This window comes from Hylobates moloch, unplaced genomic scaffold (genome assembly GCF_009828535.3).
Source record: "Hylobates moloch isolate HMO894 unplaced genomic scaffold, HMol_V3 SCAFFOLD_14, whole genome shotgun sequence".
NCBI lineage: Eukaryota > Metazoa > Chordata > Mammalia > Primates > Hylobatidae > Hylobates > Hylobates moloch.
Genome location: NW_026652289.1, coordinates 56168228 through 56180551, shown reverse-complemented (window position 1 = coordinate 56180551; position 12324 = coordinate 56168228). Strand labels below are relative to the sequence as shown.

The 12324-nt window shown below is 40.6% G+C and overlaps 1 long non-coding RNA gene and 1 pseudogene across 1 annotated transcript in view; one reads left to right on the top strand and one right to left on the bottom strand.

The window, feature by feature from the left end:
• Nucleotides 1–12324, bottom strand: part of LOC116482476 (uncharacterized) — a 64259-nt gene that overhangs the window by 31905 nt on the left and 20030 nt on the right. The window lies entirely within an intron of this gene.
• Nucleotides 8174–8955, top strand: LOC116482475 (prohibitin 1-like; annotated as a pseudogene).

Genomic DNA, 12324 nt, shown 5'->3' with positions numbered 1-12324 from the left:
GGAGAAAGAAAGGACATCAACCACTTAAATGCCCGTCCTTTCAATCCCTTGGAAGTCACTTCAGCTGGAGTGGGAGGGGCTTGCAACAATTGGGGAAGGTGCAACAACAATGGCAACCAACCTCTTTGTCTGCACTTCTATGATCAGAAGCAGTAATCAGCAATCATGGCTTAGATGCCTAATATTTGAAGGACAGGGACCTTTTTCCCCACCTGGGCTCCCACAAGATGTTTGCAAGGTGCTCCAGGAACACACGCACAAACTGCCTGACAAGTGGCTCAGGGTTGGAGGATGGTTACCTGCTATTGTATTCAGGAGCTGAATTTGACCAAATTTAAACTCACTTTAGCATCCAAGCCTTCTCCTGGATGGTGCAAGCCTTCAGTAGACTCTAGAATTTCAAAATAGTTTCATCAGACAAATTCTGCCAGTGCAATTGTTGTTAGGTTGGGAGACAGATTCCTGGTGCCTTCTACTCTGTCATCTTCCCAGAATCCTGTATCAAGTAGCTGGGATTTTAATTGGGAATGTATTGAATCTATAAAGTCAGGAAGAACTGACATCTTAATAATATTAAGTCTTCCTCAGTATGGCGATTCCTCAAGGATCTAGAACTAGAAATACCATTTGACCCAGCCATCCCATTACTGGGTATATATCCAAAGGATTATAAATCACGCTGCTGTAAAGACACATGCACACGTATGTTTGCTGCGGCACTATTCACAATAGCAAAGACTTGGAACCAACCCAAATGTCCATCAATGATAGACTGGATTAAGAAAATGTGGCACATATACCCCATGGAATACTATGCAGCCATAAAAAAGGATGATTCATGTCCTTTGTAGGGACATGGATGAAGCTGGAAACCTTCATTCTCAGCAAACTATCACAAGGACAGAAAACCAAACACCGCATGTTCTCACTCATAGGTGGGAATTGAACAATGAGAACACTTGGACACAGGAAGGAAACATCATACACAGGGTGTGTCGTGGGGTGGGGGAGGAGGAAGGGATAGCATTAGGAGATATACCTAATGCAAATGACGAGTTTGCACGTTGGTGCAGCAAACCAACGTGGCACGTGTATACCTATGTAACAAATCTGCACGTTGTGCGCATGTACCCTAGAACTTAAAGTATAATAAAAAATGATATCAAGTCTTCCTATTCATGAACAATAAATAGCTCTTGATTTATTTATTTGATTTCTTCCATCAGAGTTTTGTATTTTCCCTCATATAAATTATATACATATTTTATTAGATTTATATCTAAGTATTTCATTTTTGGTGGTGCTAACGTAAATGGTACTATGCTTTTAATTTCACATTCTACTAGTTTACTACTGGTATATTTAGCTGGTATATAGGATAGTGGTTGAAATTTTTATATTAACTTTGTATCCTGCAATCTTGCTATAATTGTTTATTAGTTCCAGAAGGTTTTTTTGTAAATTCTTTTGGATTTTTACATAGAAAATCATGTCTTCTGTGAACAAAGACAGTTTTTATTTCTTCTGTCCAAATCTATGTAACTTTTATTTCCTTTTCTTATTTCATTAGCTAAGAGTTCTAGTACAACACTGAAAAGGAGTGGTGAAAGGGAACATTCTGGCCTTGTACCTGATCTTAGCAAGAAAGCTTCCAGTTTCTTACCTTAAGTATGTTGTTAGCTTCAGGCTTTCTGTAGATGTTCTTTATCAAGTTGAAGACATTCTCCTCTATTCCTACTTCACTGAAAGATTTTTTTTTTTTTTTTGAGATGGGGCCTCACTTTATTTCTCAGGCTGGAATTCACTGGCGTGATCATGGTTCACTGCAGCCTCGACCTCCTGGGCTCAGGTGATACCTCCTGAGGAGCTGGGACTATAGGTGCATGCCACCACACCCAGATAATTTTTGGATTTTTTGTAGAGAATTTTCGCCGGGCACGGTGGCTCACGCCTGTAATCCCAGGACTTTGGGAGGCTGAGGCAGGTGGATCACTTGAGGTCAGGAGTTTGAGACCAGCCTGGCCAACATGGCGAAACCTCATCTCTACTAAAAATACACAAAATTAGCTGGGCGTGGTGGTGGATGCCTGTAGTCCCAGCTACTCAGGAGGCTGAGGCAGAGTGGTGTGAACCTGGGAGATGGAGCTTGCAGTGAGCCAAGATCGCGCCACTGCACTACAGCCTGGGCGACAGAGCAAGACTCCGTCTCAAAAAAAAAAAAAGAAGACAGTTAAAATTTCAGTCATACCTTAAATCAGATTATTCAAATCAATCATATAGTGATATACCCAAATATTACTAAGCAGACGCTTTGATACTTAGGAAAAGAGAAGGAAGAAGAAACTTTGCAAAGGGAAGGTCTAGATAGGGGAAGAATTTTGAGAGTTTTCAGGCAGGGTGAAGGGGCTAATTACCTGGAGGACAGGGATACTGAAAAAGCATGAAGGCATGAAGGAGATTGCTAATGACAAACTTTACCTCCCTTATAATTTTGCCTAAAACCATGGAGGTATCAGATGTTTGACTGGCTTGAAAACCTGTAACTTTCATTTTCTTTTATTCATACCTGCATTCCTATGCATCGTATTTAAATAAATATTCTTAAAAAGTAAAAACAAAAAATGAAATTTCCTCAGCCATTTATATTCCTTCGACTCTAGCCTCTTGTCATAAATGCTTAGCTTTACTATCTTCCTTCTTTTCTCGTCCTCTTTTACTTTTTGCTGCCCCATTCTTTGATGGAACAAAATCCTATTTCCTTGTATTTTTTTACACACAGCAATTCATGTTTCTCTAGTCTTTACCCCAAAATCAGCTCTGGGGCTATGGAGATTCAAGAGCTCAGCTAATTATTTGAAAACCTTGTGTTTAAAACTCTGGCCATTAGAAAAGATCCATACCCTAGTACTAGAGGAGGGGTTTATTCTGTTATTACATTTTCTCTTTGGAGTGTTTTGCAAAGCTGCTGCACACATTTTTTTTCTAAGAGTAGACTGAAAAAAAGACCAAACACATTATTAATTGTGGTAATTTTCTTGCTCATCTTTCTGTTCTGGGAAATGACTACAGCTTTTCTGCCTTTAGAGGGGTTTTAGCTCCACTGCTCTCTTTAAGCTGTGCTTTTGGATTTGTGCTAGGCCTTGCTGGGTAGCTAAGCTAGTTCAAAGGGGCAGCATATGCAGTAAGATCTATGGAAGAAGCAGTACTTCCAGGGTTTCGGTTGTTACATCTTCCTCTTCTACCTCACTATCCTAACTTACCATCAGAACTAAGAAGAAACTTTACTTATATGGATGAACAAAAGAACAAAATAATCAACACTGAAAAATCAGAAACTAATTTAAAAATTAGCAATATAACCAATTAGAAAATGTAACAATAAAATATATTCAAAATAGTAAAGAATAAAACATCCAAGAATAAAAATAACTGTAGAACATATATATATGAAGAAAACTTTAAAACTTTCCTACAAGACATAACAAAAGACTGATTTCAATGGTGGCATACCACATAATCACTTTCTTTCCTCCTCTACAGCTAGAGATAACTATATGATATATTTCTGTCCAATGAGACAATAGAGTAAACGTGTATTTGCTTTGCAAACACTAATAGTGCTGCTCTCAGCTTTTTCCTTTTTGTTTTGAGATGGTCTCGTTCTGTCACCCAGGCTGGAGTGCAGTGGTGCTTGATCATGGCTCACTGCAGCCTCAACCTCCTGGGTTCAAGCAATGCTCCTGCCTCAGCCTCCTGAGTAGCTGGGACTTCAGGTACATGCCACCATGCCTGGCTAATTTTTTTTTTTTTTTTTTTGAGACAGAGGCTCTCTCTTGTTGCCCAAGCTGGAGTGCAGTGGTACAATTTTGGCTCACTGCAACCTCCGCCTCCTGGGTTCAAGTGATTCTCTTACCTCAGCCTCCCGAGTAGTTGGGATTACAGACATGTACCACCATGCCTGGCTAATTTTGTATTTTTATTAGAGACAGGATTTCTCCATGTTGGTCAGACTGGTCTCGAACTCCCAATCTCAGGTGATCCGCCCATCTCAGCCTCCCAAAGTGCTGGGATTATAAGCATGAGCCATCGCCCCAGGCCTGCCTGCTAATTTTTAAATTATTTTTTTGTAGAGAGAGGGTTTCGCTATGCTATCCAGGCTGGTCTTAAACTCCTGGGCTCAAGTGATTCTCCTGCCTCAGCCTCCCAAATACTGTGATTACAGGTGCGAACCACTGTACCCAGCCTCCTCTGGTCTTAAATGCTATTGTGATGGCCAGAGCTGCAACAGTCATCTTGGATATATGAAGCAAAAAGCATGAAGTCAAGAGCCAACATACTGAGGATGGAAGAGTAGAAATACAGAAAAACCTTAAGTCCTCAATGACCGTGTCGAGCAGGGGAAACTGCCAAGAACTACCTACTTCCAGAATTCTTGTTATGTGAGAAAACTAAAGCTATATTTTCAAAGCCAGTATTAGTTGGATTGTCTATTACAGGGAGCTACATACTTTTCTAGCAAAGTATAAATACTACAAAAGACAATAAGTCTAATATCAGCCAGGTGCAGTGGCACATGCCAATAACTCAGGAGGCTGAGGTAGGAAGACTGCTTGAGCCCAGGAGTTCAAATCCAGCCTGGGCAACATAGCAAGACCCCATCTCCATACTTGATCTTAGCCAAAAGGCCGATAAGCAGTAAGATCCAATTTCTAAAAAAATAAAATAAAATCAGATGATGGAAGACAAAAAGAATAAAGGGAAAGAACAGGAAAGATTCCATTATCAATTGCATCCTTCTTATAACAGTCATTAGATCAATCTAAAGAAAATTATCATTAGGGCATATATAAGTTATTATAAACTCATTCAATAGAAAAAATACAAACATTCTAAATTATCAGAATAAATACAAACAAAAATAAAGGAAAGGAAACACAGACAACATTTTGAAAATAATTAAGGCTATAGACATGAAAAGCATATCCCAATAATATGATATATTCCAAACCAAATACAATTCGTGTAAATAAATGTGAATACTTGGGAGTCTCTCTAAGCCTTCTCTGGCTAGAAAGGCTGCCCATAAAAAAATTCAAAAACATTTTTAGGCTGGTCACAGTGGCTCACGCCTGTAATCCCAGCACTTTGGGAGGCCAAGGCGGGCGGATCATGAGGTCAGGAGATTGAGACCATCCTGGCTAACATGGTGAAACCCCATCACTACTAAAAATACAAAAAATTAGCTGGGCGTGGTGGCGGGCGCCTGTGGTCCCAGCTACTCAGGAGGCTGAGGCAGGAGAATGGCGTGAACCCAGGAGGCGGAGCTGGCAGTGAGCAAAGATGGCGCCACTGCACTCCAGCCTGGGCGACAGAGCGAGACTCCGTCTCAAAAAAAAAAAAAAAAAAAATTAGCCAGGCCTATTGACACATGCCTGTAGTCCCAGCTACTTGGGAGGCTGAAGCAGGAGAATTGCTTGAATCCGGGAGGTAGAGGTTGCAGTGAGCCGAGATCGTGTCATTGCACTCCAGTCTGGGTAACAGAACAAGACCCTGTCTCAAAAAAGAAAAACAAAATTTAAAAATTAAAAAAGTGAATAATTAATATTACCTACTAGGCTGGGAGCAGTGGATCATACCTGTAATCCCAATACACTGGGAGGCTGAGGTGGGAGAATTGTTTGAGGCCAGGAGTTCAAGATCAGCTTGGAGCAACACAGCAAGAACCTATCTCTACAAAAAAAAAAAAAAAAAAAAAAAAAAAGTATATATAAAAGGAAAAATTGACAAATTGCATCTCATGAAAATGAAAAACTTCTGTTCTGTGAAAAATCCCATTAAGAAGAGGAAGAACAAGCTATAGAGTGGAAGAAAATATTTGCAAACCACATCTGACAAAGGACTAGGATATATAAAGAACTTTCAAACCCCAGCAATTAAAAAAGCACACAAAGGAGAAACAATCCAATGAGAATGGGCAAATACATGAACAGGCATCTCACCAAAGAGGATATACAGATAGCAAATAAACACATGAAAAAATATTCAACATCAATAGACGTAAGAAAAATGCAAATTAAAAACCACACTGAGACATCACTACACATCTATTAGAATGGCTAAAATAAAAACTAGTGATACCACCAAATGCTTTGAAGGATACAGAGAAACCAGATCATACAGATATTACTGGTGAGAATGTTAAATAGTACAGCCACTCTAGAAAACAGTTTGGCAGTCTCTTATAAACTAAACACGCAATTACTATATAACCCAGCAACTGAACTCTTGGGCATTTATCCCAGAGAAGAGAAAACTTATATTCACACACACACAAAAACATGTACATGAATGGTCATAGCAGTTTTGTTCATAATAGCCCCAAACTGGAAATACTCTAAATGTCCTTAAATGAGTGAATGGTTAAACTGTGGTACATAAATACCATGGAATACTACTCAGCAATAAAAGGAACAAACTATTGATATACACAACTTTGATGGATCTCAAGGAAATTACGTTGAGTGAAAAGGCCAACCTTAAAGGTTTTATATTTATGATTCCATTGATAAACAGACTTGAAATGACAAAATATCAGAGATAAAGAAAGAATGTGTAGCTGTCAAGGGTTAGGAATTGGGGGATGGGAGAAGGACAAAAGGGAGTTGTGGTTATTAAAGAACAAGAGGAGATCCTTGTGTTGATGGAACTGTTCTGTATCTTCACTGTGGTTGTGGATACACAAAACTACATGTAATCAAACTGCATAGAATTAAATACAATTAAGCTTCTAGAAGAAAACAGTTATCGCCATGACATCAGGGTAAGCAAAGATTTCTTAAACAGGACCCACACATAAAAATAACAGTAACCGTGAAAGATCATTTGATACTTTGGATTTCATTAAGATTAAGAATTTTTTTTTTTTTTAGATGGAATCTTGCTCTGTTGCATGGACTGGAGTGCAGGGGCACGATCTCCGCTCACTGCAACCTCTGCCTCCCAGGTTCAAGTGATTCTCCTGCCTCAGCCTCCCGAGTAGCTGAGATTACAGGTGTGCGCCACCACACTCAGCTAATTTTTGTATTTTTAGTAGAGACCGGGTTTCGCCATGTTGGCCAGGCTAGTCTTGAATTCCTGATCTCAAGGGATCCACCTGCCTTGGCCTCCCAAAGTTCTGGGATTACAGGCGTGAGCCACTGCGCCGGCCAGACAAATATTAAAATTTTTGACAAGACAATCTTAGAGTGGGGAACATAAATTGGCACTGCCTCTATAGAGGGAAATTTAACAGCAACAAGAGAAATGTTTAAATGTTTAAAATGTACTCTTTAATTCAATTCCTAGGAATTTAATCCTATAGATAAATTCATGCATATGGAAAGTGATTTGCATTTGCAGTCACTCACTTCAGGATTATTGGTAAATCTGTAAACAAGTTAGTCTATCATAGGAGACTGAAAAATAAATTATTATTTATTCAGTCAATAGAATACTGTTAAACTGTTGAGAACAAGGAAGCTTTTTTTTTTTTGAGACGGAGTTTCGTTCTTATGGCCCAGGCTGGGGTTCAATGGTGTGGTCTCGGCTCACTGCAACCTCCATCTCCTGGGTTCAAGCAATTCTCCTGCCTCAGCCTCCCATAGCAGGGATTACAGATGCCTGCCACCACGCCTGGCTAATTTTTTTGCATTTTTAGTAAAGACGGGGTTTCACCATGTTGGCCAGGCTGGTCTCGAACTCCTGACCTCAGATGATCCGCCTGCCTTGGCCTCCCAAAGTGCTGAGATTACAGGTGTGAGCCACGGCACCTAGCCAAGGAAGCTTTTTATGAATCAGTAAGGAAGTGTTAAAGACAAAAAAAAATTTAAGGTGAAAAAAGAATTATATGTATTATATATTTTTTATTTAAAAAATTTTAAAGTTTAAAAATGTCTAATTTTAGGGGCAGGGTCCTGCTCTGTCATGCAGGCCAGAGTGCGGTGGTCCAATCATAGCTCACTGCAGCCTCCAACTCCTGGGCTCAAGCAATCCTCCCTCCTCAGTCTTCTGAGTAGCTAAGATGACAGGCGTGCACCACCATTCCCAGCTAATTTTTTAAAAAATATTTTGTATGTGTGGCTGAGGAATTCATGTGGAGGTCAGAATGGAAGCAAGTGTGAGAGGGTCCAGCAGAAGGAAACATGGCTGCCAAAGTGTTTGAGTCCATTGGCCTGGTCTTAGCTGTTGCAGGAGGCGTGGTGAACTCTGCCTTATATAATGTGGATGCTGGGCACACAGCTGTAATCTTTGACCGATTCTGGGATACAGGACATTGTAGTAGGGGAAAGAACTCACTTTCTCATCCCATGGATACAGAAACCAATTATCTTTGTCATTCTCGACCACGTAAGGTGCCAGTCATCACTAGTAGCAAAGATTTACAGAATGTCAATACCCCTCTTCCTGCCTGTCCCTAGCCAGCTTCCTTGCATCTTCACCAGCATCAGAGAGGGCTGTGATGAGCCTGTGCTGCCATCCATCACTACAGACATGCTTAAGCAGGTGGTGGCTCACTTTGAGGCTGCAGAAGCAATCACCCAGAGAGAGGTGGTCTCCAAGCAGGTGAAGGATGACCTTATGGAGCAGCAGCCACATTTTGGCTCATGCTGGACGACGCCTCCTCCACACATCTGACCTTCGGGAAGGAGTTCGCAGAAGTAGTGGAAGCCAAACAGGTGGCTCAGCAGGAAGCAGAGAGGGCCAGATTTGTGGTGGAAAAGGCTGGGCAGCAGAAAAAGGCAACCATGATATCTGCTGAGGGCGACTCCAAGGCAGCGGAGCTGACCACCACCTCACTGGCCACTGTGGGGACTTGCCTGATGGAGCCACGCCAGCCAGAAGCCACCGGGGATACCGCGTGCCAGCTCTTACGCTCCCGACGTGGGGCAGTACCTGCTCCTCCAGCTGCCCCAGTGAGGGCCCACCCTGCCTGCATCTATGCGGGCCAACTGGGCCACAGTCCCGATGATTCCAAACACCGCCTTCCTTCTCCCCTTACCCCAGGAATCACTGTGAAATTTCATGATTTGCTTAAAGTGAAGGAAATAAAAGTAAATTACTTCAGGCTGGGAGCAGTGGCTCACGCCTGTAATCCCAGCATTTTGGGAGGCTGAGGTGAGTGGATCACTTGAGGTCTGGAACTCAAGACCAACCTGGCCAACATGGTACTACAAATACAAAAATTAGCTGGGCGTAGTATGCCTGTAGTCTCAGCTACTTGGGAGGCTGAGGCAGGAGAGTCGCTTGAATCTGGGAGGCAGAGGTTGCAGTAAGCTGAGATCGCACCACTGCACTCCTGGGCGACAGAGCAAGACTCCATCTAAAAAATAAAAGGAGGACAGGGTCTTGTTGTGTTGCCCAAGCCAATCTTGAACTCCTGACCTCAAGTGATCCTCCTTCCTCGGCCTCCCAAAGTACTGAGATTATAGGACTTAGCCAGACATATATATATATATATGTGTATCTCATAACATTCATATATACACAAACATATACATATATACACCACACATTTTTAAAGGTAAAAAATAATTGTACATATATATACATTTTATATGTATATATACATTTATAGGTGAAAATTGTATTTGTATATATACATATACTTATATATGCATATATGTAAATATGTAAAATATAAAATTTTGATTAAAAGGAAGACGTAAGTGGTTAAAAAAAACACACAAAAACCAAGCCTATCCCCTTACTTCTAGACTGCTTCTCTTCACTTCATACTGTGTATCACTTGGTTAATTCCTAAAATGCCAGCCCTCATCAGTTTGTTGTTAAAATGTAAAATTGTGATTCAGTAGATTCTGGGTGAGATTGGTAGGACAGGGATCTGAGGTTCTGTGTTTCCTTTTTTTTTTTTTTTTTTTTTTTTGGAGGCAGGGTCTTGCTCTGCTGCTGAGGCTGGAGAGCATAGTGGTGCAATCACACCTCACTGCAGCCTCAACCTACCCTCTCACCTCAGCCTCCCAGGTAGCTGGGACTATAGGCATGTGCCACCACGTTCAGCTATTTTTTGTATTTTTTTTGTAGAGGTGGAGTTTCTTTCACCATATTGCCCAGGCTAGTCTTGAACTCTTGAGCTCAGGTGATCTGCCTGCCTAGGGCCTCTTGTGGATTACAGGTGTGAGCCACCATGCTTGGCTGGTTCTGCAATTCTAACAGTTCCTACCTGATGCTTCTTTAGAGTAGGAAAGAGCTAGAATGTACAGCCTTTGAATTCACATCACATTTACTATATGCAACTTTGTTTTATAATGTGTATTCACTTACCTTGCCTACTCACTTGTATTTTAAATTCCAAGAAAGCTTCTAGCAGCACTTGAACAGCTGATTATTCTTTCCTTCTCAAAACATTTTTTCCTTCTGCTTCCTTGACATTACAGTCCCCTACTTTTGCTTGTACCTCAATGGCCTCACCTTTCAGTCTTTGCATGTGCTTAATAAGTAAGTAAATCTTTATGCAGACTCATTACCTATTATTAAGTATAACATATACTGATGTGAACGCCATGCCATAGCTCCTGAATGGTTCTAGAGAGCCTTTCTCAGACTGTGTCCCTCAATAAGGGTTTACATATTTTGTAGGTAAGACAATAGCCTTATGAATGAAGTCTTGGTGATGCAGCCAGAAACTCAGAGACTAAGTCAAATACTCATTGGTTAGATCAAATATAATTTTGCCATAGTCTGAGGATTATAGCAGGTCACATTATGCTAATCTTAAAGTATTTCTTGGGCTGAACTTTGCAATATATATTTTAAGACTATTTTTTAGAGCAGTTTTGGAGCAGCAAAATTAAGAAGACAGAGATTTCCAACATATCCCCTGCCCTCCTCACAATATATTTTACACATGAATAGTTAGGATATTTTCAGCTGTATATAGTGAGACCTAATTCACACCAGCTAAAACAATATGGAATTTTATGATCTCGCAAAACAAAGTTCAGTAGTTAGGGTGTCTAGAACCACGCTCTGGCTCCATTTCTATGCTATTCTCTCAGCTTTGCCTTCCTCAGGGTGTAAGGTTCATCCTTAAATGGCTTTCCTCTTGGCCACATGATGGCTGCCAGCAGCAGTAGTGGTAACATGTACCCTTCTTCAAGTATAGGTGGAGAGAAAGGAAACCTCTCACCTACTACTGAATGTAAGTCTTTCCTTTCAGTCTGATTGGTCTATGTAGGTTCTCTCCCAGACCAGTAATAGTCACCATAAGAATGCTATGTGCTGATTGCCTTAAGCCTAGTTCTGGAGCAAGTAACAAACATTGGCATGGAAGTAGGAATACCATGTTTTCACTAGTCCTAATAAAACAGCTAGGGCTAGGGATAAGGTGAGTTTCAAAGAATTATATAGAATTCATGGAAAAGAGGAGGAATGCTAAACAAATGCAAAGTTCTTTAGGAAGGAGAAGGAGAAAATAAATTCTGAAATTAAGTTATATTACTATGCTAATAGTAATTGTATAATAGCTTTTATAATAAATTTCTTGCTTGTTCTCTATATAGCTAGCCTCAGAGTGAGATGTACACTGATATATTTGATAGTGAAACCTTAATTACAAGTGCCAAGAAGTATGAGCACATAATTCATAAATTAAGACACAGAGTCTTAATTTGTGAAAAAGTACCATTACATTCAGCTTCCTGGGTTCTACCATTGAACTCAACAGATATTCTGCCTATTTCCATGTTTCCATTAACACAGCCCCAAATTATGTGAAAACTGACACTTATGCCCAATTGATCATTAAGACATGGAGAAATTCTACTTTCTTTTTCTTTTTTCTTTTTTTTTTTTTTTTTGAGTCAGAGTCTTGCTCTGTTGCCCAGGCTGGAGTGCAATGGTGCAATCTTGGCTCACTGCAACCTCTACCTCCCAGATTCAAATGATTCTTCTGCCTCAGCCTCCTGAGTAGCTGGGATTACAGGAGCATGCCATCACGCTCAGCTAATTCTTGTATTTTTGGTAGAGACGGGGTTTCACCATGTTGGTCAGGCCAGTCTCAAACTCCTGACCTCAGGTGATCTGCCCACCTCAGCCTTCCAAAGTGCTGGGATTACAGGTGTGAGCTATGGTGCCCTGCCAGAGAAATCCTACTTCTCTGCCTAAACTTGAGTAGAGGTTTCTAAACTTTAAAATAGAATTTAAACCTTGTCCTCATCCTCCTTTGCTTAGGTATCATACTATCAAGAACTTGTTTATGTAATAGATTTTATATTGAAGGTATTCAAGCAGAAGCTGTACTAATGTTATTGATGGTACTGGTACATC